This window comes from Falco naumanni, chromosome 1 (genome assembly GCF_017639655.2).
Source record: "Falco naumanni isolate bFalNau1 chromosome 1, bFalNau1.pat, whole genome shotgun sequence".
Lineage (NCBI taxonomy): Eukaryota > Metazoa > Chordata > Aves > Falconiformes > Falconidae > Falco > Falco naumanni.
In genome coordinates, this window is record NC_054054.1 from 48,909,801 (window position 1) to 48,933,372 (window position 23,572).

Genomic DNA, 23,572 nt, shown 5'->3' on the forward strand with positions numbered 1-23,572 from the left:
GTATCGGTCTCTTCTCCTAAGCAACAAGCAATGGGACGAGAGGAAACGGCCTGAAGTGCCAGGGGAGGGTTAGATTGAATATTAGGAAAGATTTCTTCACTGAAAGGGATTCAAGCATTGGAACAGGCTGTCCAGGGAAGTGGTTGAGTCACCATCCCTGGAGATATTTAAAAAAACATGTAGATGTGGTGCTTAGGGACATGGTTTAGTGACGGACTTGGCAGTGCTGGGTTAACAGTTGGACTCCATGATCTTAAAGGTCTTTTCCAATCTAAATGATTCTATGATTATAGCTAAAGGCCAGAACAATTTCTAGAGGAAAACTTTTGCCTTATATTTTCCTGCTTAGCTTAAGTTCATATTATTTGCAAATATTCAGTTCAAAACCTCTCACTGTCTGTGGTACAGCATTGGGAAGGAGGTATTAATCTCTGTGGGAGCTGTGACTCTGGGAACAGAGCTTGCATGGAGGCTTTGACATTTCTGGGACAGGTCCTGTTTTGGGGGTTCTTATATGCAAGTTCAGTGTCTAGGAGCATGATTCCTGCCCAGGATACAAATAATGACAAATTGAATGTGGAAAAAACTGGAATGAAAAATGTCAACATTTTGTCTACATATATCCAGAAAACTGCACTCATGAGGTTTCTAAATCAATGTGCTCTGTTTCTGTTCTTTGAAGTTATTTTTATAACTATTTCCCAAGCAGTTGCACATCCTACAATGAGAACTACATATGTCCCAAGACTAAAATATCAGCAATAAGCCATTTTTAAACCTTCGATGCTCAAAACAAATGACAAGCATGTTCTTTATATCTAGCTGAATATTCAACTCAAACAAGAATTAGATTGTGGAAGAATAAAGTACAGTTCAAGATAACTGTATGGTTTTATTTGGTGTCATTAAAACCGCAAATTGCCCCCTTAGATTGATTTAATGTATATGTAAATTTGTCACGGGTGTTTAAAAGTTTGGTTTTGTCTGTAAGTTCCATTTTTATTCATTTTTAAGGAGCAATCAGACACACACACATAGTCAGGTAAATATTTCCATGAATAGCCTCAGGGTTCCTTGGCAAGAATGTAATTGTCTGTGCACTGACTTTGTAACTGAATTCCCTCCCTTAATAATGGGATATTGGTTTTACAGGCCCATGACTGCTCCTTTTTAATACCCATTAATTATAATTTTACTTTTTTTTAATGATTGTTCCTTTCTCTTTTTCTTCTTTCATGTTTCTTATGTTTTTCACTGTTCAACAAACCTGCAAAAGTGCAATGAGTGCAAGAAAAGAAAGCAGCAACAGGGCTGTAAGCTGGCCTTTACAGACTGCTGTTCCATTCAAATAGATAACTCCTGCACTGCAATTGAATTAACTGATGTTAGAGCTCTGGAACACAAGCAGGCTCACTCCTATCACTCACAACTTCCCCTCCCAGAAGTAAAAGAGATGCTATTGCCTTCTTGTAATCTTTTAGAACCAGAGACCTGTAATGCTGAAAAAGAATTATTTCTTTGGGTAAGTGTATCTGGGGTCAATTTGAGTAATACACAGGAAAGAACACAGAGAGCACCAGTGCTGCAGTGTGCACCAGCTACAGATGGCTACTAGTCCATCAGCCTCAGCTTCCCAATGGTGCCTAAGAGAAACCAACCCATGAAACAGGCATAATTTCATCACTGAAATGGGTTCCAGTGCAGATTACTTAGGTTTTCCTCTAGCTTTTTTGAAAAGTTTCGATTCTGTGCTGGAAACCAGCGTTTGACATTTCAACCCCCAAAACTGTTGATAAAATTAGTGCCTAGGTCAACTGAGCTATTAACACTGTAACTATGGTTTTGCTGGAGTGACGATTGCAATATATATAGTTCAGTAGAAACAAATAGATTTAGCCTATGCGACCACAAAATACAATTCTTGTATTACTGGTTCTTCCAAAATCAGGTAGAGAAATACTGAAGAATTTATACCTTCAGCCTTCTTTTACTGCAATGGAGCCTCATGGTATTGACCAGTAAATCCTGTGGAGAGACTGTGGAGGAGAAAGTATCATTCATTCATGAAATGGAAATACACTGCCACAGAGCGTTTATTTTGCATGGGACAACTACTCATAAGTCTTCTCAAAATGATTCATCATTGTACTTGAACTCAAATTCTGGGGCTCAGAGGGGGGAAAGGGAAGGAAATCTTGCCTCATAAAGGTAGAGTATATTTTTACACACCTACTGTGTTCGACTGCCTTAATAGCTGATGCCTCCTCTACATGAGAACTGTATGACAAAGCTGATAGAGGGTTTTGCTGGAAAAGAGCACACAGACTTTTGTGATGGCTAGCAGCAGTTTTCAAGAACACTGAAAGATGTTGGAAAGGAAAGGAACTGAGTGGGCTGCCCAGCTGACCCAAACTACACCTCTGAGCCAGGTTAGCTGGTGATACTGTCTGGCAGGACCAAGCAAGGAAATCCCTCAGGATAGGAGACAGGATTCTGCTGAAACGTCTGCATATTGTGAGCAGGTTGGAGAGGTGGGTGGAGGTGCTACGAGAAGGACCATCTGATCAGTGGAGGGAGAGTAAAGAAACAAGCTACCACTAAAGTCACTGACAATGGGAACCTTTTACTTCTGTTTGTATAGGGATTCTTTGCTGTATCGCCCCAAGTTATGGTGAGTTTACTCTCCTAGTAATGGTTTGTCTACATATATCTGTAATGCTAGCAAAATGGGGAAAATTTTCCTCTACACCACCCCACATTTTATGTTTCATTTTCAAAGGCATTTTAATAAAAAGAAAACTAATTAACAAAATTAAACCCTTTTTCATACCAATGGCTACCTAGCAGGAGAACTGGAGCTAATTTTCAGTAATATTTTCTCATTCTGTGTCAACATTTTTCATGGAGTTATAGTATTTCCTATTTTTTTTCAAATGGAAAAGACCAATGCTGGGAAAAACTCTTGCAAATCATATGACTTAAAGCCCTCTTTTCTACATATTTATTCATTTACACCTGTCTACCTACTTGTACATTTTTTCCTATTTTGCTACAGAAATATGGAGAAAAGTAAAAATCCATACCTGCAAAAAATTAAGAATTTCAGATTATTTTTTCTTGAAAAAGTTCTTAAAATCCAAGGAAGACAAACAGTAGGGAGATTGGAACGAAAAATTTCTGATGACTAATAAGCCACTTGTTGGCAGAGATTTTCGTATATCAGGGTTTCTAAACTAGTGTTTTCCTTTTGAGCTTAGAGGTGATAATGTGAATAGCTGATAGGAATATTTCTGCCTTTGGTTTTATTCTCTACTAAGAGTAAATTTTGTAATGCTTTTGTCCGAACCTTGATTTCACCAATGTTAACTAAACAAACCACAACGGCCTGGCGGGAAGACTACCCAAACATGTGGCTACAACTTAGCAGTTGCTGGCTCAGGTGATGAGCATTCGTTGTTTTCAGAAAGAGATGCTCCATTAGCATGGCAAAAACGTAAGCTTGGAATTTAGGTATCTTCAGTCTAGACTAAAGAGAGTAGCTCTAGACAATGGGTTTTGAAAATCATGGTTCCATGCACCTGATCCCAAGCAAAGAGCGCTACATTAAATCTATTTGCTTGGATTAGAATCAATTTCTATTGTTACAGTTTAGCATCTTTTTGGAAATCATTTCAGGGAATCTTTTGTTGTCATAAAACAATACCTTTCATTATTCAGTCCCCACCATCAACAGGTTTTGTTTTCATAATATGTTCTATCAATAAAACATTTATTAATACTCAAATCAGTTTAAACTCTGTTCAGGCTCATCTATTGCACATGTCTTGATGAAAAATTTGTGATAGTTCTAAAGCCAACTGATCAGCAAGCTGATTTTTTAATCATATGCATGGGTGAAAGTATTTTACTAAAAAGGAGACATGAAAAATAAGTAGATCATTATTAATGAAGCAGAGATTGCTTTATATTTTTATCTTTTGAAATGCAGAAGAGAAGATCATTATTAAGAAAAGAATGTCATTTTTCAAAAGAATTTGTGGCAGTAACAGCTAGTGAGGCATTTTCTTATCAGCTTGAAGAGGGAATGCCTGTTACATAATACTACGGTGATTGTTTCAGGGCACAAAATTCAGAGCTAGATGATGAGGATGAAACATTCGAGAGGGCACAGATTCAGAAATCTGGTTTAGAAACTACAGAATTGGCATTTACAGATTTCCCATCTACTGTATAGTGAATAATAAAGATGACTATTGCTCACATACAATAAGTATATACTTTTATTACATGATGCAAATACTTTTACCTTGTCCTGATAGGTATGGAAGCTGCTTCTCAGTATACATAAATGACATTTTAAACTGTATTAATAATATATTAGATCAGGGCTGGGGGGGAGGAGGGGTGTGGGGTGGGGGCAGACTCCAAAAGAAATTAAAGAGAAGTTTTTGTTCTCAGGGCAGGATGTGTAGAACAGTTCCCTTTCCAGTATTGAGGGGGAAAAGTTAAACTTCATTTACCATGGTGAATGCATGTTTCAAGCTAAGCTAATTGAATTTCATCTCCTTGTCTGCCAGTAGTCATGACACTTTCAGTTCTTTTTTTTTTTTTTCATCTTCTCCCCAGTAGACTTCACTTATTGGCACAGATGTATTCTGATATCAAAGGCAATTTTCAGTTAGCTTTAGGACAGCTGTTATTTAATTGTTCCCTTTAACTGTCTTTTCTCTGTCACCAGAAGCTTCTGAAAACTCCTGTATCTAAAAAAGGCTGTGGGGCAAATTCCCTGCTGGGATATTTCTATGGAGCTACATCAATAACAAATTTCACCTAGTAAATGCCACTCTCACTGCAGTATCTTAAATTTTGTATCTCTCCACAACAGCCTGTAAACCCTTTACACAAATAATCAACACTGATACCCTGCCCAAACCCCATTAACTACCTAGCAAGCTGCAGCATCCATCACTTCTCCCATAAACTACCAAGCAGAGTTACTGGAAAGGGGCTCGTGGCCTGGGGTCGCAGAGCAAAGCTTCTTGGAGGAGACAGGCTCCCTAGCCTGAATGAAGAAAGACGTGTTGCTTTGCATCTCCTCATATTATCACTCAGCACAGTAAGAGGGCAGGCAACAAGAGGGAACCTGCAGCACCCTTCAGTTTACCAGCCACAATTGTATTAAGAGACGATTGCCTAGCAAGGTCAGTTGATCTCTGCAAAGGGATAAAATCACAGGAAAATGGTGAACCCACACACTGGATGTCTATGGCATCTCAGGAATCTCCACACCATGTTCCATAGCACGGGGCGAACATGTCCTTAATCATAATTCCCAGGCTGAACTGCTTTGGGGACATTGCTACTTACCTTGGGACACATTGTACTTATGCTGGTAGGAACAGGTGTGGTGTCAACTATGTCATTGTAAAAATCATTGTTTGAGTAGCTGGTGGAAATGAAAGAAGAGACAGTTTGTAATCCTACCTGCTTACCTAGTCAGAGAGGTTTTGGGAATAATTTTTTAACATTTGACAAATAGCACAAAGGGTATACTGAAGACAAAATTACCCCTTTCCCAACTAGTGGATCAAAATCTGCTTTAGCATTCTGAGGATCAAGAGGGCATGAAAAAAATTCAGAGTAGATTTAGATGTATCCTGTAGAATATGATTACAAAATTTCTTTGTGCACCTTAGTTATTAAAGAACTGTAGATTGACAGATGAGCAGTGTGTGCGTTTGTGCTTCAGAGCACTACGGTGTGTGAATAGGTGAGCAGTACCTCACCTCACCACTGAAATATTTTGCATTCAACTGGAAAGCTGAAAGGATAATTGGTCTTGACTCAAAAGGAAACAGAAACTAGAACAGGAGAGAGAATCTGGGGATATTGTATTAACAAAAGGAAAAGAAGGTCAATTCTCTGAATATATTTCATGCACATACTGTAATGTAAATCTGACAAGCCATCAGAAAAGCCAGACACAAAGCTATTTGCATTTCTAAACACACCACGTGCTTAAAAGCTAATTATTTTTTTTCTGTAAGATCACGAGACCTTTCTAAACGAAGTCTATGCCAAGAGCCACCTGGAGGAAACATCTCCATTAAGAGCTCTATTCTGAACCTTTTTGCATCAGAGCTTTATTTATGTCATGTGGTCTTGCATACATGTTCCCTGCTAGCTCTGGAGTGCATAATCAGCAATCCTACATAAAATGTATTCCCAGGCCACTAAGCAAGACTCAATTAAGGATACACGTCTTGTGTGTTTAAAATGGCCCTGTAGCAATCTTTATTTTCATGCTGACATATATGTCATCTCAGTAAATCCTTCAATCACATTTTAGATATAAGCCTGTAAGCAATATAATCCTATGGACAAAGAAACATATAGATTTAAACTTTAAAACAGGAAACCTTTATATGATACAATGGTAACACTCACAAATATAGCCATGTGGCATTGTTCCTTTACAGCTAGCTCTCTGAAGTGACTTGGGTATTGCAGTGCTGAAATTTGTGCCCTGTGCTGAACTCCGGTGATTCATAAACTCTCAAATTAAGCCATTTTCTCCCCTATACATTATATGAGGGCAGAAAGCTCATGTAATGAGAGTGGGAAAGTATGAATGAGTGACTGCAAAAAATGCATACTGCTGGAAAAATCTGGGAGGGATGGGTGGGGTGGAAAGACACTTTCTCAGGGTGTCAGGCAGCTAATTGGTCTTCGGAAGCATACCTCTCTTTCCTTGGTATTTACAGGAATACCATGAGATAGATTTGGGGTAGAAATTGTGCTTTGTTCCCCTGTTATTCAAGTTCTCTGCAGAAGAAATGTGAGCCTTATTTCTCATGGCTTTCCTCTAATCACAACTCTGCAGGATAATCTGGCAGGGAAGAGCTGCTCTCAATCACAAGGGGAAACTCTTCCTCCATACAGACAACAATTTTAGTATTTTGCCCAGAGTACAGTGTAACCCAAGAACTAAGCCTTACAGCATTCATGAATAGGAAGGGACCTGAGCTTCAGTCCTGAACTCTCTAATGCTCAGTCTAAAGCAGGAAGAAAATCACAGTCTCTGTGGCCCAGCAAATATGTAATTATATTTGGCAGGGAACAGTTCTGACAAAACCAAGAGGCATGCAGGCACACATGGGCACAGAGCTTAGGGCAAGGCTGGCTGGCCAGGCAGCAAGTCCACTTGAGGGCTGGAAGAGAAATCTTCCACAGCCCTGGCGAGCTGGTGGGAGGAGGGAGGTATTAACATGTTCTCAAGTGCTTTTGTGTGAGTAATGGCTGTGGCCCCAGTTCTGGCTGGATTGAATTTGCCATAAAGGGAGAATGAGGAATGGCCACTTGTGAGCCCCAGCAAACCACCCCTGTGGCTCAGCCCGGGGGGTGGCAGAGAGCAAAGAGAAATGCGGGTGCTTAGGGAACTTACATGTGAAAGTCTTGCAAGGAAGATAAACAAACAAAATCTCACAATACATTAGTTCCTGCATATATTAGGTGAGATCACACAAGGGCACGTCTGCTGAGGAGCCTCAGCCTCACACTACTTTCAGGTCTTACAGGCACAGGAGATGAAACCTGGCATCTGCAAATGCTTACAGCAGTCTTCACATGCAAAGCTTGTTTGTCCAGAGACTGCACGCACAGGATTTCACCAGTGGTCTGATGGCATGTTCAAAAGGCCCTTTATGAAGGATTTATTCCACTACTGCCTTAATAAATATTCCCTCTGTATCACAGGGAATATTAACCTCTAATACCGGTTCTGTCCCTATATTTTTCTCTCCACCTCCAGAACAGGCTTAGCTGTGTACATTAAAAGAAACCTTATTAAATAATAATAATTTTTAAAAATCTTATTCTTTATAGTCCTGCTGTTACTGTTTCCATCCATCAACTGTGGTAATGAAGTAAGGAAATTAAATGTCTTTGGTTTTGAGATTGCAATGTGAAATTATGCAGACAGATCATTTTGCAATCTTAAATCTAAATAATTCAGTTGCCATAGGATCAAAGTTAATGTTACACTGCCCTCAGTTTTCCACGCATTGATTCATCCTTATTCCCCTTAGCACATTTTCCCTTTGATTTGATAATGCTCATAAAGGCAGTTGGCAGTGAGCATGGTCAGCATCCAGATTGCTCATTATCACACTTATTGTTCTAAGCCTTATGTTCTCCTCCTCCTCTTGTAACCATTTATGCTTGAGAAGTAAAATCTTACCTTGTGTGTACAGCTGTACAAGCATTCAGGAGAAGGTCAAATCTCTTGCATTCATACTGTAGCATACAAAACCAAATATTGCAAAATGGCTTGATCTTTGTTGTTCTAAACCAAAAATCATGAAGTAAAATACAATAACATAAAATCCAAACTCAGTCACTGGTGATGCTTATACTCAGCTGCTTCTGATATATCAGAGCAGCTGCACTCTGCTAGAAAAATTAGACTTCTCAGAGTGAGGGTGTGGTTTATTGGCTGTATTTGAGGACCAGTGGAGTTAAACACCTGATGAACTTAGGTGTTGCAAGCCAAGGACCTTGTATTCACCATTGCACCTTTCACAAAGCATTATTCTACAGAAGCCTACAGAGTTGCCCCTCCTTAAGAAAGGTGTGAATTAGGCCTCAGTAATGGTCCCTGTAATTTGCTAGCAGAGGGGAAAGTATTCCTTACATCGTTCTATAATTCTGGTTTTCAGAGGCTGTACTTTTACAGACAGTCCCACACGGAGGGACACACTCAGATGCCTGGTAAGTATTTTTTAATAATGTATTACAAAAGCCTCTTTGTGCCAAAACCTTTCAGGCAGTTACCCTAATCACCTTACTCTATCCTTCTGTGTGTGAATATATACTTTTAAATCTCTTTTCATCCTTTTTTCCTAGCAAAGAATTATTTTCTATTTGTATCATACCTAACAATTAGGTCCCAATTATATGGAAGCCTCTTGTTTCTATCAAATTAAGCATGAATAGCAATAAAACCAGAGTCTTTCATATGACTTCTTCACCCAGTTCTAACCATAAGGTACTTGAACAAACATATTTTTGGCTCTCATGATGCAGATTTTAATGCTTTTCCAAGAGTGCATTTTTTTCCTATCAGCTACAAAACTTATTCTTGTTACACAGAAAGTTTCTAATTCACATTTGTGCAGAACCTTGCAATTCTCTAATTCAGTTTACCTTAAGGTGTGCTGAAATTTTGTCTGGAAGAAAGAAAAATGAGACAATTTTTTTATCAGAACAGAATTTATTTAAGGTTACAGCTCTATTTTTAGCTTCCACACTAGGTTTTGTTCAAGTAACAAAATTGGTTTAATAATTGTCAGATCTACTTGGAAGAAAAAGGTCTAATGTTTGATTATACCCATCAGCTGGCTTTGCCACTCAATTGTCTTACTTGTCCTATTACAGAGACATCTAGGGGGCTTGGGCACCTTGCTGGCATTGCCACAATAGATGTACCAAGATGGAAATTCTGAGTGTTGTAATGCTTTTGGGGAACTGTAACGTTGAAATCCAAATGCTGGAGGTAGGTACAATAGTGCTGCAAGAGGGACAGAAAAAATCAGGGAGATTGCTGAGAAGGGAAAAAGCAAAGCTCGCAGCTCCACCTTCAACTCACCATCACAGCACCAGGTATCATCACAAGTATTTCTGTCTAACAAGCAGCACTTAAAATCTGACGGACAGCAGAGGGTTTCCTGCTTTAGATCCACATCAAAAATAACCTTTCTCAGCTCAAAAGTCATGTAGCAAATCCAGGACATACGAGTGCCCAGAACTGAATTGCTTGTCGAAGTCAGGACTGTTCTTCCATTGAACAGGCTTTGGTTTGGAGGGTTAATTTTGTTGGTTTTGCTCTGGAATATTTAATTGAACTTACACCAGGAAAAACAGTCTTTCTGTGTACATTAAGATGAAACACTAGCTACTTGCGGTTTGCACAAACTAAACCATAAAACCAAAGACAGAAACTTCAAAGGATTGTTTAGGCCACATCCCTGGACTTGTGCAGCATAGCTGCTCCTGTGTCAGCCCTCGCAGATGCTTGCCCAACTTCTTGAAAGCCCTCAGTGACACATCATCCTGAGATGTGCTCTTCCCTCCCTCTCAATTACAAAGTTTTTCCTAACATCCAAGCAGAATATTCCATCTTAAACCTGTTTCTCTTTGCTCCTCCCAGTGGGCATGTAAAACAATTGATCGCTATTCACTTTCTGTTCAAACAACCAGGACTAGTAAACATTTCACCTAAACAAACACACATGCTCATCTAAGAAATCTCTCTGATTCACTGTTTCTCTTTTCGATGGGAAGCTGGACTATCGCTAGCTGATGATTTTGAGACCTTTGAAGAATTACAATCTAGTCTAATTTGTAAATAAGTTTTCAAAGTTAGGGGAAAAAAAAAAACAAAACAAAACAAAACTGGGTATCCCACATCAGGCACCTACCCTTCTGTATTCTTGAAATGCAGCCAGCAAGGACATAAATAATGAAATAAAGTCACATTTTGCTGCAGCTGTTCTACCCCAGAATATGCCCCACACTGCATATTTGCTGTGCAAAGCTGTGCAATGCAACTTTGTGTCTCTCTACAGCATCTCCTGCATCTCTTTAAGCCCTGCTCATCAGGTCATTTCAGAGGTGAAGGTCAATGCCACCATGTGAAAGAAGAAGAGCAGAAGTGAGTGAGCTGGGATTCCGTGGTTTGTTCAAGCCACCACACAGGGAAGATTGAACAAATGTTTGGAGGTATCTGGTAGTTTCTTATTCCTTCTGTTGAGCCTTTGAATATGTGCACTGAGGCAGATGATCATGAGTAAAACTGATTCACACTGAAATGGAATTTGATTACAAAATTCCAACAACTACAAGGAGATTCTGCTTTGCATTGCTTTGTAATTCTCATACTGTAACCTTCCCTTTCAAACAATTAAGTACTTCTTTTTTAGTGGCTACATTCTGAAGTTATCAAATCCCTCTCTGTGTTCAACCTTATACATCAGAGCATAAAGTGTCTGATGTACGTAGAACCGAGGAATCTCTGAGTTTTCAAACAAATCACTCCACTAGCATAAATCTGCTCTTTCTTTCAAGACTACAGATGCCATGCAGTGTGTGGATGGCCACTTTGCATCCAGCTCTATAGCCTATAGAAGACAGGCAGGTAGAGGACACCCATGCCAAGGGAGAGCACATGCATCCTGTTTAAGATGCTCCAGGAGGTTCGATGGCTCAAGATGAGGCAGTAATTCATTGATTCCATTTTTTGACTCAATCACTATATACATAGCAAGAATACATAATTTCTTGATCAGATCTCATTCAGTTGTTTGTAAAGCAACTACAAACCTGGAGTGAACCTGTATTGGGTGTCTGCAGCAAGGTGTTGGCAGTGGAGGGCTGCAGGGGTGGCCTCTGTGAGAAGAGGTTGGGGGCTGCCTCGTGCCAAACACAGTCAGCTCCAGCCAGCATCAACGGACCCACTGCAGGACACAGCTGAGGCCATCAGCCAAGTTATTGGTGCCTCTGGGAAAACGTATTTAAGAAAGGGAAGATGCCACACAGCTGAGAGAGTAGTAAGGAAAAAAAATAAGAGAAGCAGCCCTGCAAGCTCCAAGGTCAATGGAAAAGAAGGGAGAGAAAATGGTCCAGGCACTGAAGCAGACACTCCCCTGCAGCCCATGGAGGACAGGATATGATCTGAAGGAAGCCACTGCCCATGGAGAACCTATGCTTAGAGCAGGGGAAAAGCATGAGTAGGGAGGAGTGGCAGAGAGGAACTGTTTTGAACTGACCATAAGTGTCCATTCCCCATCCCCATGTGCTGCTTCGAGTGGAGGAATTAGAGGAGTTCAGAATGAAGGAGTGAAGCTGACCCTGAGAAAAAAGAGTGAGGGGGAAAAGTTGAAAAGTTATTTTAATTTTGTCTTTGTTTCTCACTATCCAAATTATTTAAATTAAATTAATTCTTCCCAAGTCAAGTCTGTTTTGCCTGCAATGGTAATTGGTGAGTAATCTCTCTGGTTTTGTCTTGACCCATGAGATTTCTTGTGTTGTGCTCCCCCTTTTTCCTGTTAGGAAGGGAGAATGAGGGAGCAGCTGGGTGGGGTGTCTGGCAGCTGGCCAACGCAAACCCACCACAGAATCATTGCACTTGGTGCTTGTAAAAGGTTATTTTTAAGTATTTTTGAAGCTGAGTGACAGGAGTCAGTATACCTTTTGGATTCCCAAGATTGGCTCACCAGCATTTGTGCATGCTATTGCATTTTAGATTTTTTTTTACTTACCATCACTTCTACAATCAGCTTCTGAATTTCAAGGCATTTTATCTTTGAAGAGCACACACCCCTTTTCTGATCACTAGTAGATTTTTTCCCTTTGATCATGTTACAGGTAGGCTTGGTAACATTGGTAACATCTTGGATTATAAATTCCTGGTTTCAGTTGCTTATGACATTGCTAACCTTAAGCTTTTGGAATACATAACATCTATAGTGCACGTATACTGAAATATTTTAGAAACTATAAACCAATGTTTTTTAGTCATTTTAGTCTGAAAATGAAGTCATGGAAAAATGTTATTTTGTCCATCACAAAGATGGAAATATGCAGAAGCAAGAGTCCTGAAAATGTTTTACTAAGGATCAAAGACAGGTGCTCCACTAACCCCAGCCTTTCTGAATCCACTCCTCCTTGTTGATGCACTCATTCCCCAACCTCATGTTTAACTTCTTGGGGAAGTAATACTTTCTTATGATGAATGGAAACCAAAAGCTTTCTGTTCCTTTCTTGGCACTTCATCAGAACCATCATCTTTTTAAACAGTAACTGTATTTCTATTCCCTGCTTTATTTTAAAACAGCTGTTTCCTTTTCCCCATCTTTTATCTGACCTGTCAATTATGTATGTATCAGGGCTGAAATGATACCTGTGTGTTTGTGGAATGTTTATTCCACTAAGGCTGTGCCTTAAATTGATAATTTTTGATGTTGTCATAAAAATATAATCTGGAAAATGGATCAAGACCTGGAGAGTCTGGATAGCAGAAGAATAATATGAAACGAGGCACACTGGAGTTTATCTGAGCTGCATCAGGAAATCCGTGCAGGTGACATGAAGCGGTACTTATCACTCAAACAGGTTTATCTATCTTCTTTCCCTGTAATACTATAGGATCTGATACAGCAGGGATATCTGATACAGCAGGGATGTCTTTCTGTCTCTTACCATGCTGTTAAATTGCACACACAGCTATCAGAGGAGGGGTTCACAGCACATTGTGATATATCTGATGCCTTTCAAACTGAGATTATTAAAAGGAATAGTAACACTGGTAATGGGTAATGTAACATCTTATACTGTAGATAATCTTTAGGGTGCTGTAACTAAGGAAGACTCAAGAACTTTTTTCTTTTTTCAAAGAAAATGTCTTAAGTTGTCGAATGAATGAGGAACTTTATATATTGCAGCTTTGTAGACAGGTAAAAATCCTAATGTTAAGTTACAAAAGGCTGAAAAATATTTGATACAGTACTTTGGATGAGATTTCTGTGGATAGTTTCATCATAACCTGCACGAGGATGTGGAGCACAGATGGGGCATCGAAAGAAATCCTAGTCATCATCAGCATTACACATTCTTCTGTAAGCATAGAAGACTATAGCATCACAGCTCAAAACAAAGATCTTCCATGGACTAGCTAAATGAAGCACTTTGTCAATTGATAGTAATGTAACAATCCAGCCTCTACTTTATGAAATCTAGTTTAAAGTTGAAACTATCATATATTTACATGGTACATGTTCTAGCATGTCCAATATACAACTACAGAGCACCGTACTTATTACTAATTTTCCTTGGTACTAAGAGTACTGGATGTCTGATGGATAAATTCACCAGAATTAATGCACAGGTTTAATCACATCAGTTATTTCTAACCTTAAATCACACACACTTTGCTTAATGTAAGCTTATTTATAAGCTGTTGGATATAACCGTAGGGGTGCAATAATGAAGAAACGCTAACCCAAGTTCTGGTAATTGCTTTCTTGGCTTGAGTACTTAGTACAATGTTTATCCATACCATTACATTATAGCACTGAAGCATACTAGTGCTTTTACCAGCTGGTTTTCTGAGGTGAATGTAATGATTCATATTTTGTTGAATGGTAACTTTAAAAGAGACCGTTGTTTGAAAATAGTCTTCTTGTCCAATATAAAAGGCAAACAGAAAGGAGCTAGAAAACTGTTATTTGAACTCAAAAAATGAGCTTTAACATGAGGGCATAATGAATAACAGTCTATTTAGCCTGTTCAAAAGAAGGTTAAAAGACTATGATCACAATCAGATAGTGTCCAATTGTGGAAGAATTATGACTCTTCAGTGCAGAGTAGAGAGATTCAAATTTTAGAGGCTGAAGCTTTATGTACTTCAATACACAAATTTTAAGTGAGAATAACTAGCTGTTGGAACAACCTATTAAGGGATGTGACAGCTCTTCTAATCAAGTTAGAGTGCTTTTTTAAAAGACAGATTATAGCTTAGTGTTACAGCCTTGATACAGAAATGATTGGTGAAGGTCGTTGGTCTGTGTTGTTCAGTAGAGTCAGGCTAGATTATCATAATGGCCTTTACTGTCTGTAATAATCTATGCATATAAGATTTCATCATGGCTAAGGGCAGATGTGGGTGGCATAAGCAAGTAAGTTCTGCTTTAGAGCCTTTGTGTCAGAGGCTTTTCCCTGCGTTCTCCCCTGCCTCCCATGGGAGCAGGGGGAATGGTGTTCTTCATGTTACAGGTTTAAGAAGAAACAAAGCAATTAAAAAACCCTCCCCTTCATAAATGTCTTGGAACATTTCATGAGAGATGTTAAAAGTATAAAAATCTAAACTGTTTGAACTAGTTAGACAGCAATGCTGAGTACACAGAAATGAAACAACCTGCCCTCAGGGAGGTTTCGGTATGTTCTTCGATCCCAGTTCACCTGCAACTTTCTATTCATTTGAGGAGCAATCTTTTAAGTCATCTAAGGTAAAGAAGGGATCTTAAAGAACTCATTCACTACTTTCCTCAGCCTAAAGAAAAAATCATTATGAGCCATCTCTGACTAAAAACCTGATCTAAATGCTTTACTGAGGGAGATTACAGCTTATTACAATGTTCAAAACACTTTGTAAGTTTTTTGTCCTAACATAATGGCCTTTGCAGCAGACTTTATTATTTTTTCTAAGTCATTAGTATCTGATAAATAAAATTATGCTTTCAATACTAATCACACTGAATCCATATAAAATAGCAATAAAACCAAGGCAAGGGCACGTACACATAAAGAAGATGAAGGCAAAGAAGAAATATCATGAAAGATTTTTCTTTTAATCTTTTGTGGAGATTTGTAATCGTTGACCCCATGGTCATCAATGAAATTCAGATTTTAATTTCTCTTCCTTTATATATGATGGGAAAATTCTTAAGAATTCACTTTCTGTTGCACATCTCATAGATGTAAATACACTGAAAGGGAAGAAAAGGCAGGCTGAGAAATATATCTGGCTTTGGGATGAGCTTGTCCAATATTTTTAAAGCTTTCCAAAGAAGAGAAACGGGTGGTCTTTCTGAGTAAGAGGATATGACCATATTGAACTGTGTATGTAAAAGATGAACTGCGCTCATTGCTTAGGGAAAGGGTTAGAAATTGGATCAATTGCTTTGGGAAACAAAGATACAAATGCTTTCTATCGCGTCTTCCTTGTGACCTTTTATGCCATACATACAACTGCAGGAGGCTGCTAAGAGCTAGTTTCACTTAAGCCTTCACAGTTGTTCACCAAGATGACAGCTCAAAGGAAAAAAAAAAAAAAGTGTATTGTCAGATAAACAAGCAGTGGCCTCTGTAGGACAAAATGGCACTAAATATTTTCTGTTTAGGGACAGAGGAATGCAAACAAACAAAAAGGAGAAATCCAGACCTGTGAAAGACATTGTGAAAAGAGAGAAAGGGACAGCGCATAAAGAGCATCTTTTCTCCATCTCAGAAACCACCGTAAAGAAACAAGAGGAGACTGCAGCAAGGGTTACAAGGGGGCTGCTGCTGGGCATAAGCAGCGGGCATGAAAGGGAGCAATGTTTTGATCACAAGGTACCTGGTGAATATTCTTTCATATGTTTTCTCAGCGTCCTTTTACCTCCTCTGTAATTTTCTTATCTACTGGGAAATACCTGTTTTCTGGTTTAGGTATTACTCTGAGTATGTAAAGGGGCAATTTTCTTTCTACAAAGGTCAGACTTTTCTCACTGCTACATAGTCAAGGTTTAGACCCCTAATAACAGGCATAAGCCCATTAAACCAGAATCTTATCCATACTGCTGTCACTCCAAGAAATTCCTTCTGATACCCAAGGCTTGGAAAATTATTCAAGTGGTTTTAAGCACATTTGAGATTTAAACTGGAAGGCTTTGTGCAGCAAGGCTGAAAACCTGACAGTCTCTTTCACAAAAGGGCCTGAAATCATATAGCAGATTTTAGGCTTTTGTGAATTATAAGGGAAAAGAGATGGGGCTGGTCTGCAAGGGATTGAGTGTCTAACCTACCCAGGCTGATTCATGAGGTCCTCTTAGTATTTAAAAGAACAAGGTAAAAGTCTGTGTGATGCTTTTAACATTTCTGAAAGACGAAAATCTTAGAAAGGCAGAGTGTAATTCAAAATCAAACTTTATTCTATCAGCTTACTGGTTTCCATTACTATCTCATTTCTTTCATCCCATGGCTCCAGCAATGAGTAACAGTGAGATGATTTGGTTCTGATCCCATCTGTTATCTTCAAATAATTGGTCTTTTGGGGAAGGTCAGCAAGATATCAAGAAATTTGCCCCCTGCAGTTGTAGTAATTATGACTTTCTCCTTTAAAACCTAAGTGCTAGGTGAGATGATACAGTTGGATCATTTGACTTCAGAAGATGGAAGATATTAAGGACATCTTAGTTTAAACAGCACTTCACTGTATGGCCAAGAATAAAAAGGCCCTGAAAGTACTCTGGGGAAGGCAAATACTGCTTATGGTTATGTCCTAATGGAATCAAGTGACACTTTCAGTCCTCACTGAAGGATGCTGGCCTTGCTTTCAAATAATTTAAGCACTGTAATTTGTGATTCTTTCCACCAGCTTCATAACACACTTAACCAAACTATTAAGAAATTGTATTTTTGTATTGATTGTAACTTTCTTTTTATGAAGTCAGTTTGACTTTAGCAGTACAAAAACATCATGATGGAAGTGGTAATTGAATCTTTAGGTTGCACTGCAGCATTCAGAGAAAGCTTTTAGTCCTTAGGTAAGTTGACAAATTTAATTTAAGGTTTCTGGTTTGGGGACATGTTTTTGTGATTCCTGCTATTCATTTTGTATTATGCTTGCTGCTCCCTGGTATTCTGTGTGGAAGCTGAGAGTCTGAAAGTTTTATTTTACTTACAGGCTTTGCCAATTGGAGGGAGTGAGTGAAGGGGAGGAAGGTAGACAGACAAGGAAGAAGAGACTTACAAGGGGAATAGTCCCAGCAGCTCAGTACACTGAACAACCAAAACAAGGATGCTTGTTTGGTGACTATGCAAGACCTGAGGCCTGATCCTTTTCCTGTTAAGATTGGTGAAAATTTGAATTAAGTCTGCTGAAGACAGAAATGGAGGGAGAGATTTCTGTGGCATACCTAACTGAATGGCTGGTGTTACAAAGGGGTATGCCCCTAACTCCGGTGCTGAGAGTCCGGTACGCTGCTGCTCCAACAGCCTTTTTACTGTGAACCTACAAACCACTACACTGGGCAAAATTTGGTCTTTCAGTGTCCTTTTTCTTCCACAGTTGAATACTTCTCATACCACCCAATAGAAACCTTTCCTACCTATATGTATGTAAAACACATGTTCTATACACGGCATTTTGCCTTACATTTGCATATTGTTATACTATATGCACAGTCACTAATACACTAAATAACCCCAGGGAAATCAGGTAAACAAGTACCATCTCTTTTTTTGATGGAAACAGAACCTGAGAAGCAACAAAGTATCAGGTGATGCACAAATCCAGAAACTGGAATTCTCATTTAGCCTGGGATGAAACAAAACCATGTGGGCCAGTACACCCTTCCTTCCACCAAAAAAAAAAAAAGTTTCAACAATCAAGAAAGCAATTTAGGAAAAATGTTCATCAAAATTGTCTCATTTTTTACAAGGTCTTCCTACCCTTAGCATACATTGATACTACTCACAAAAGCTAAGTGGTCAATTGCAGGTATAACCAGAAATAGTAACAACTGATGTAGCTATTTCTCTCCAGGTGAAGTCGTCTTGTGGCTACCAGATTTCTGCTATGTGTTCTTTCAAGAAAGATTTCTGTGCCCAAGTTTCATGTGTGTAATTAATGTTTATATCTTAGTACTAGTCACTTCTATCAGATAGCATTAACTTAGCATTAGCTTCTGGTAGAACAGTGCACTAAACTCAAAAATCTTACCTAATGACACGGGCATGCAGTGCAAATCGATCCATGGCATTGGCCTTTGCAACATAACGCAAATCAAGACAAACTTCTGCCTCTCTGCATCGAGTTCCAGTCTTTGAAGCCTAAGGCTCTTCTTTATGCAGTCAGTGTGAAAGCTACCATGAGCTTCACTGCAGCAAGGCCCAACTCATGTGCTTATGTATCTTATATATCCATGCATTACTGTCATATGGAACATTTCCCACAGGCCTCACAGAGGACAGATTCTGTACTGTTGCCTTAATGCAATTTATCAACAAATGTACTCAAGTCAATACATTTTCCTCTTCATCATAAAATTCCTTATGAAACTGACTTAAAGCTTCAAAATATTTGGTTTTCATAGCTCTTCTAGCCTCAGTTTATATTAAAATAGATTGCAGTTTGCCCAGCAATGTCTGAAACCTTTACAGCATGAAATTTTATTGTTTTGCTACTAATACAAGCACTGAAGGTGTCTAAAACTTAAAGCAACTCAGTCAGTGTAACATCTGGTCTAAGCAGCCTTGACACTTGAATGCACGTTGATGAGCTGGGCCTCCGGGACTCCCAGCTCTCCTCTGTGGTCATTGACTGACCAAGATCCTGCACACACAGGGAGGACTGGAGGATTCCCTGAAATAACTGACTTGTGGCAAGGTAAGTAGGGCTACTTGCAGTCATAAAGGCAGAAAGTTGAAATAATTATTCTATTCTCCAGTGCATTCAGCTGGAAAACAGGAGCCACAATGTTTGCCTGCTTCTTAAGGGGCTGTAAGGCTTAATTAATTAGAATCTGCAAAGTGTTCAGGGATTTTTGCTTGAGGGCATTTTGCAGACACAGCGTTTTTCCTTTAGTGTTCTGCAATTATTAATTGTCCTATAAAAGCATCAAATGTCATAAGCAGGAGTTGAGCTCCACCTCAAAGTCACCTGGATAGTCTGCACAACCAAAGCTAGTCTACAGTCCAGTAATTTCATAGCAAGATAAAGGAAATGTGCACGGGGGGGTGGGGGGGAACAGACGGACGACAGTCACAGAAACACTCCTTTCCGTGGGGCTAGAGCAGAGCTAACTAGTTTTAAGCTGGTTCAGTTGCTTTGGATGTGTAGCTTTCCCCGTAAATTAGTAAATTTGAAAGTTGTATTTTTGCCTTTCCAGACCTCCTGTATTGAAATCTTTCCATTATCTCTGGCTTTGTTCCAACCTATTGCACGCTTCTTTTTATTTCAGACCTACATCAACTTTAAAAACAAATCTATGAACATCTTTATTGTCTTTTTGTTAAACTTGAGGTTTTAATATCAAGATTAAATTTTCATTCGTTAGTCTTCTGCCAGGAAAGCTATCACTATGATACCTCCAGAAAAACATATTAAATATTTGTTTATGAATTTGGCATTGACTTCTCATCCTGACACTTGGCTAAAAAGTATAAACCTCCTACTTCGGTTAATGAATGGCTCTGAAGTCATGAAGCAAACCAGCATCATTCAAATATTAATTTTCTTATAAGATTTATGGTCCAAATGCCTGGGTTTTGGCTCAGTTTTATTACTAACTTAGTAATATAATACTGCATCGCTGTGATTAGACAAAATGAAGTTTTTAATTTTCATGATTAGCAAACAGAAGGCTCTTGATTTGCATTTCTTTTATCACCTTTATATAATATTATTCTCTGCTGTTACAGCTGAAGATTTCTTACTAATTTTTTTATTTTTCATTCAACAGGAGCATTTAGCATTTTGACACAGTTGAAGTAACAGGAAATAAACATCCACTTCAAAATCAGAGCAGAGGAAACTGTATAAAATGTATTAAGGATTATCTTTCTTAGGATTGGAGACTAGCTTGCCATTATTTTTTGCCTGTCTTTTCCAAATTGCATCATTTGACTGGTGCAGACTAAAACCCAAGAGGCATGGAAGATAACATTGACAACTAGTTTTCAATTTACGGTCTGTAACATTTTGAAAGAGTAACTGAGAAAAGCAGACTTATTTGCTGCAGATTTAAATTCACCATTTATGTGCCTGCACCACTGTTACAAGTTTTAGTGGATATTTAGGAACTGCAAGATAAACTGCACATCAATGATGTGAACAGACTAGGTGCAACACGTTAAAAAGTCTGGCTGAAAACCCCCAGATTCTATTTCATAGTACCAAGACTTTGGATCTTGGAAGTATTACTTTATTCTTTAAGAATAAATAGACGAAAGGAGATCACAGGAGTGAGAAGCAAAGTCTTTTACAGTCTGCCTGCTGTTTAGTAAGTTAAGGTTGAGTTGATAGCTTCAAATTATTTCTGAGACTGGCAGGGAGGAATCCTTAGTGATGTTCAGTCGATCACTTTGCCACCAAAGCTGCATATTCTTTGTCAAAAATATGTATAACCTGTACCTGATGAAAACCCCAAGTGTCGGCAACTAAAGCACAATTTTTTCAGCCTGATTTGGGAAGGTGAGAATTAAGCAGGTGGTAAGTGCCAAATACCCTTTATTTTTCATACAAGAGATTTAGAAAACCATGAAGTCAAGCCTTGCGGAGAGGATTGTCATGGAGAAGACTGTGTTCTTATTATGTTCCTCCCATTGGGATGAAAATGTCAGGCTGTGTTAAGTGTAACCTGGAAGATATCTAAACTCACATGCACAGAGGTCTACAGGAAACTTGAGGGATGAAAGTGCCAGAATATTATTTCCCAGCAGCGGCAGCATGTAACAATCCCCTGAGTTCATGCAACTTCAGAGATGTTTCCCAACCGAAAAATGGAAAAAAAAGGAAAATCAGAAAAGCTGACAGCAAGACCAGAATATCACAGTCTCTTTCAAAAACAAGTTCCTCTCCTTCCCGCCTAAAAACAGCCTCACCTGCCTGTCTCTGAAGCCACTCTGGTTCTACCAGACTCTCAAAACTAACCAAGATCTGAGGGGAAGGAAAGCCAGCAAAATGACAAAATAAGGGATGGGTCAGTTTCTTTGACATGAAGGCTGTAGCTGATTAAACCCACCGAACTCAGTGTTGTACCAGCTTCACACAGGTGAACCACGTAAAAAAGCATTAGACAGGTTGAACACACAGGTCTGTTTCCTACTTCAGGTACAGGAACTAAGGGCTCACCTTTCACGGATTTAATTGCTTCATCCAGATAATGCTGGTCTTGTGTGCTGCAGCACTGCTATGGCAAACCAGATTTTCTTTGTCTCACAAAAAAAAACCCTCACAAACAAAACAAACTCAGGGGAAGCTCTGAGCCACTGAGTGAACAAAATGCCATTAAAATAAATGGGCCTGCATCTATTTAGTAAACTTTAATGTAACAAGAGATTATTCTTTACCCTTTTCACACTAGAAAAAATAACCACAATACGAGGGAACTTTGCTAGTTTAGGCCATGTTTAATCTAAAGTTAGAGCAGAATTCTAGAAAGCCAATTCATTGCTTCAAAGCAGTAAGAGCTAGTTTATTCAAGCAATCAGTCTTGCAACAAATGTGTTCAATTTTTAAGAGCTTGTAATTTATATGTATATAATTTAATAATTTATTATTAAAGTAGCTCTGATTCCTGTGAGAGGTTCCAGGACATTTTACAGGCAGCAATACACATCCACTAATGCTTCACAAATGCTAGCACATGAAATGTTGTTACACATGCTGTAGCAAAATGTCTTGAGAAGTGATGCTAAAAATGAGAATTGTGGATCCCATGACTATAGCCAGACATCAGCAGAAGGTAAGTTACTGTCGCTCTATGGCGTAGCCACGTTGTGGTTAAGGCACAAAGCTTCAAAGCTCTAGTAAAAGACTGGAAGGTGTGATGGATAGGGAGAGGAGGGACTCTGCCCCTTGCTTGGGGAGGAAGATGTCAAAGGGCATGATATAAAGGCCCTTTGGTGAAGGGGGCCCTCTCTGATATATAAGGCCTGAGAAGATTAACAGATAAAGGCTTTTAAAAAGTATACATCTGAAGAGGAACACAAGCCAACCCAAGCACAGCCAACATTGATGGAGGTGACAGGCAGAGGTTGAAAGGCTGGTCCCTGATCTTCTATGCCATGCACAGAAGAACTCCTCTAATGACCCAAAAAGGAGGGAAGTTCATGCATGCCTATTCAATTTTGACCCTTCCGTTCTTTTGAACATATTTTAGACTCCAGCCACTTTCCTGGAAAGCTTTTAAAATCAGGAGGTATTTTCCACCCATAAAAATAAATAATTAAATGCCATGATTTTTAAGCCAATAGCACGATTGTTATTCTTTGTAAGGGAGAATATGATATGATTCATTGGTTTTGAGCTTGTGGAGTCAGCAACACTATTAAAGCCACTGTATAAAACTCAGGAGGTAGCTACAGCATTTGGCTGGTAAATTGTACATAAAAATACATCTGAAGTAAGATTTTGCAAGAAATATTAATGTTATTCAATTAAATTTTTAAGAAAAAAAATCACTCATCCCAGATATTTACCTAATTTTGTATCATAACCCATAAAACTCAAGTTTGGTTTCAGCCTATGCAGTACATAAATGTAGATAATATTTTTCCTTTTCAAATAGGCCTGATTTGAGCATCTGGAGCCAATTTATTTTTATTATGTTCTGTGTCATAAAGTAAGAAACTTCCAAGATGCTTTGTAGCCATAATATGTTGGCCCACGTATTTTTAACAAGGCATTTTTTCTTTTGCATGTTACTCACTACAGAAATGATGGCTTTCAGATTGGTTGTATGATTACTGTAACATGCCCTGTTGTACTTATGCCTAGAGGCAGGCTTCAATATCATGAACTTTTTTTGGAAATCTATGCTAAAATGATTAATAACATATTTGAAGCAAAATTTGTTATAGCAAGGGTGGGTTTTTTTTCAGATAACACCATCTCCTACCAAACTGAAAATCAGACCCTTCTGTAAAAGAATTAGTGAAATAATTTTGCCAAACCTATTTTGTGCTATCTGTTACACACAATTATTCCTCCATGGTAACCTCCAGGTACTAGAGTGGATGTCACGTGATGCGC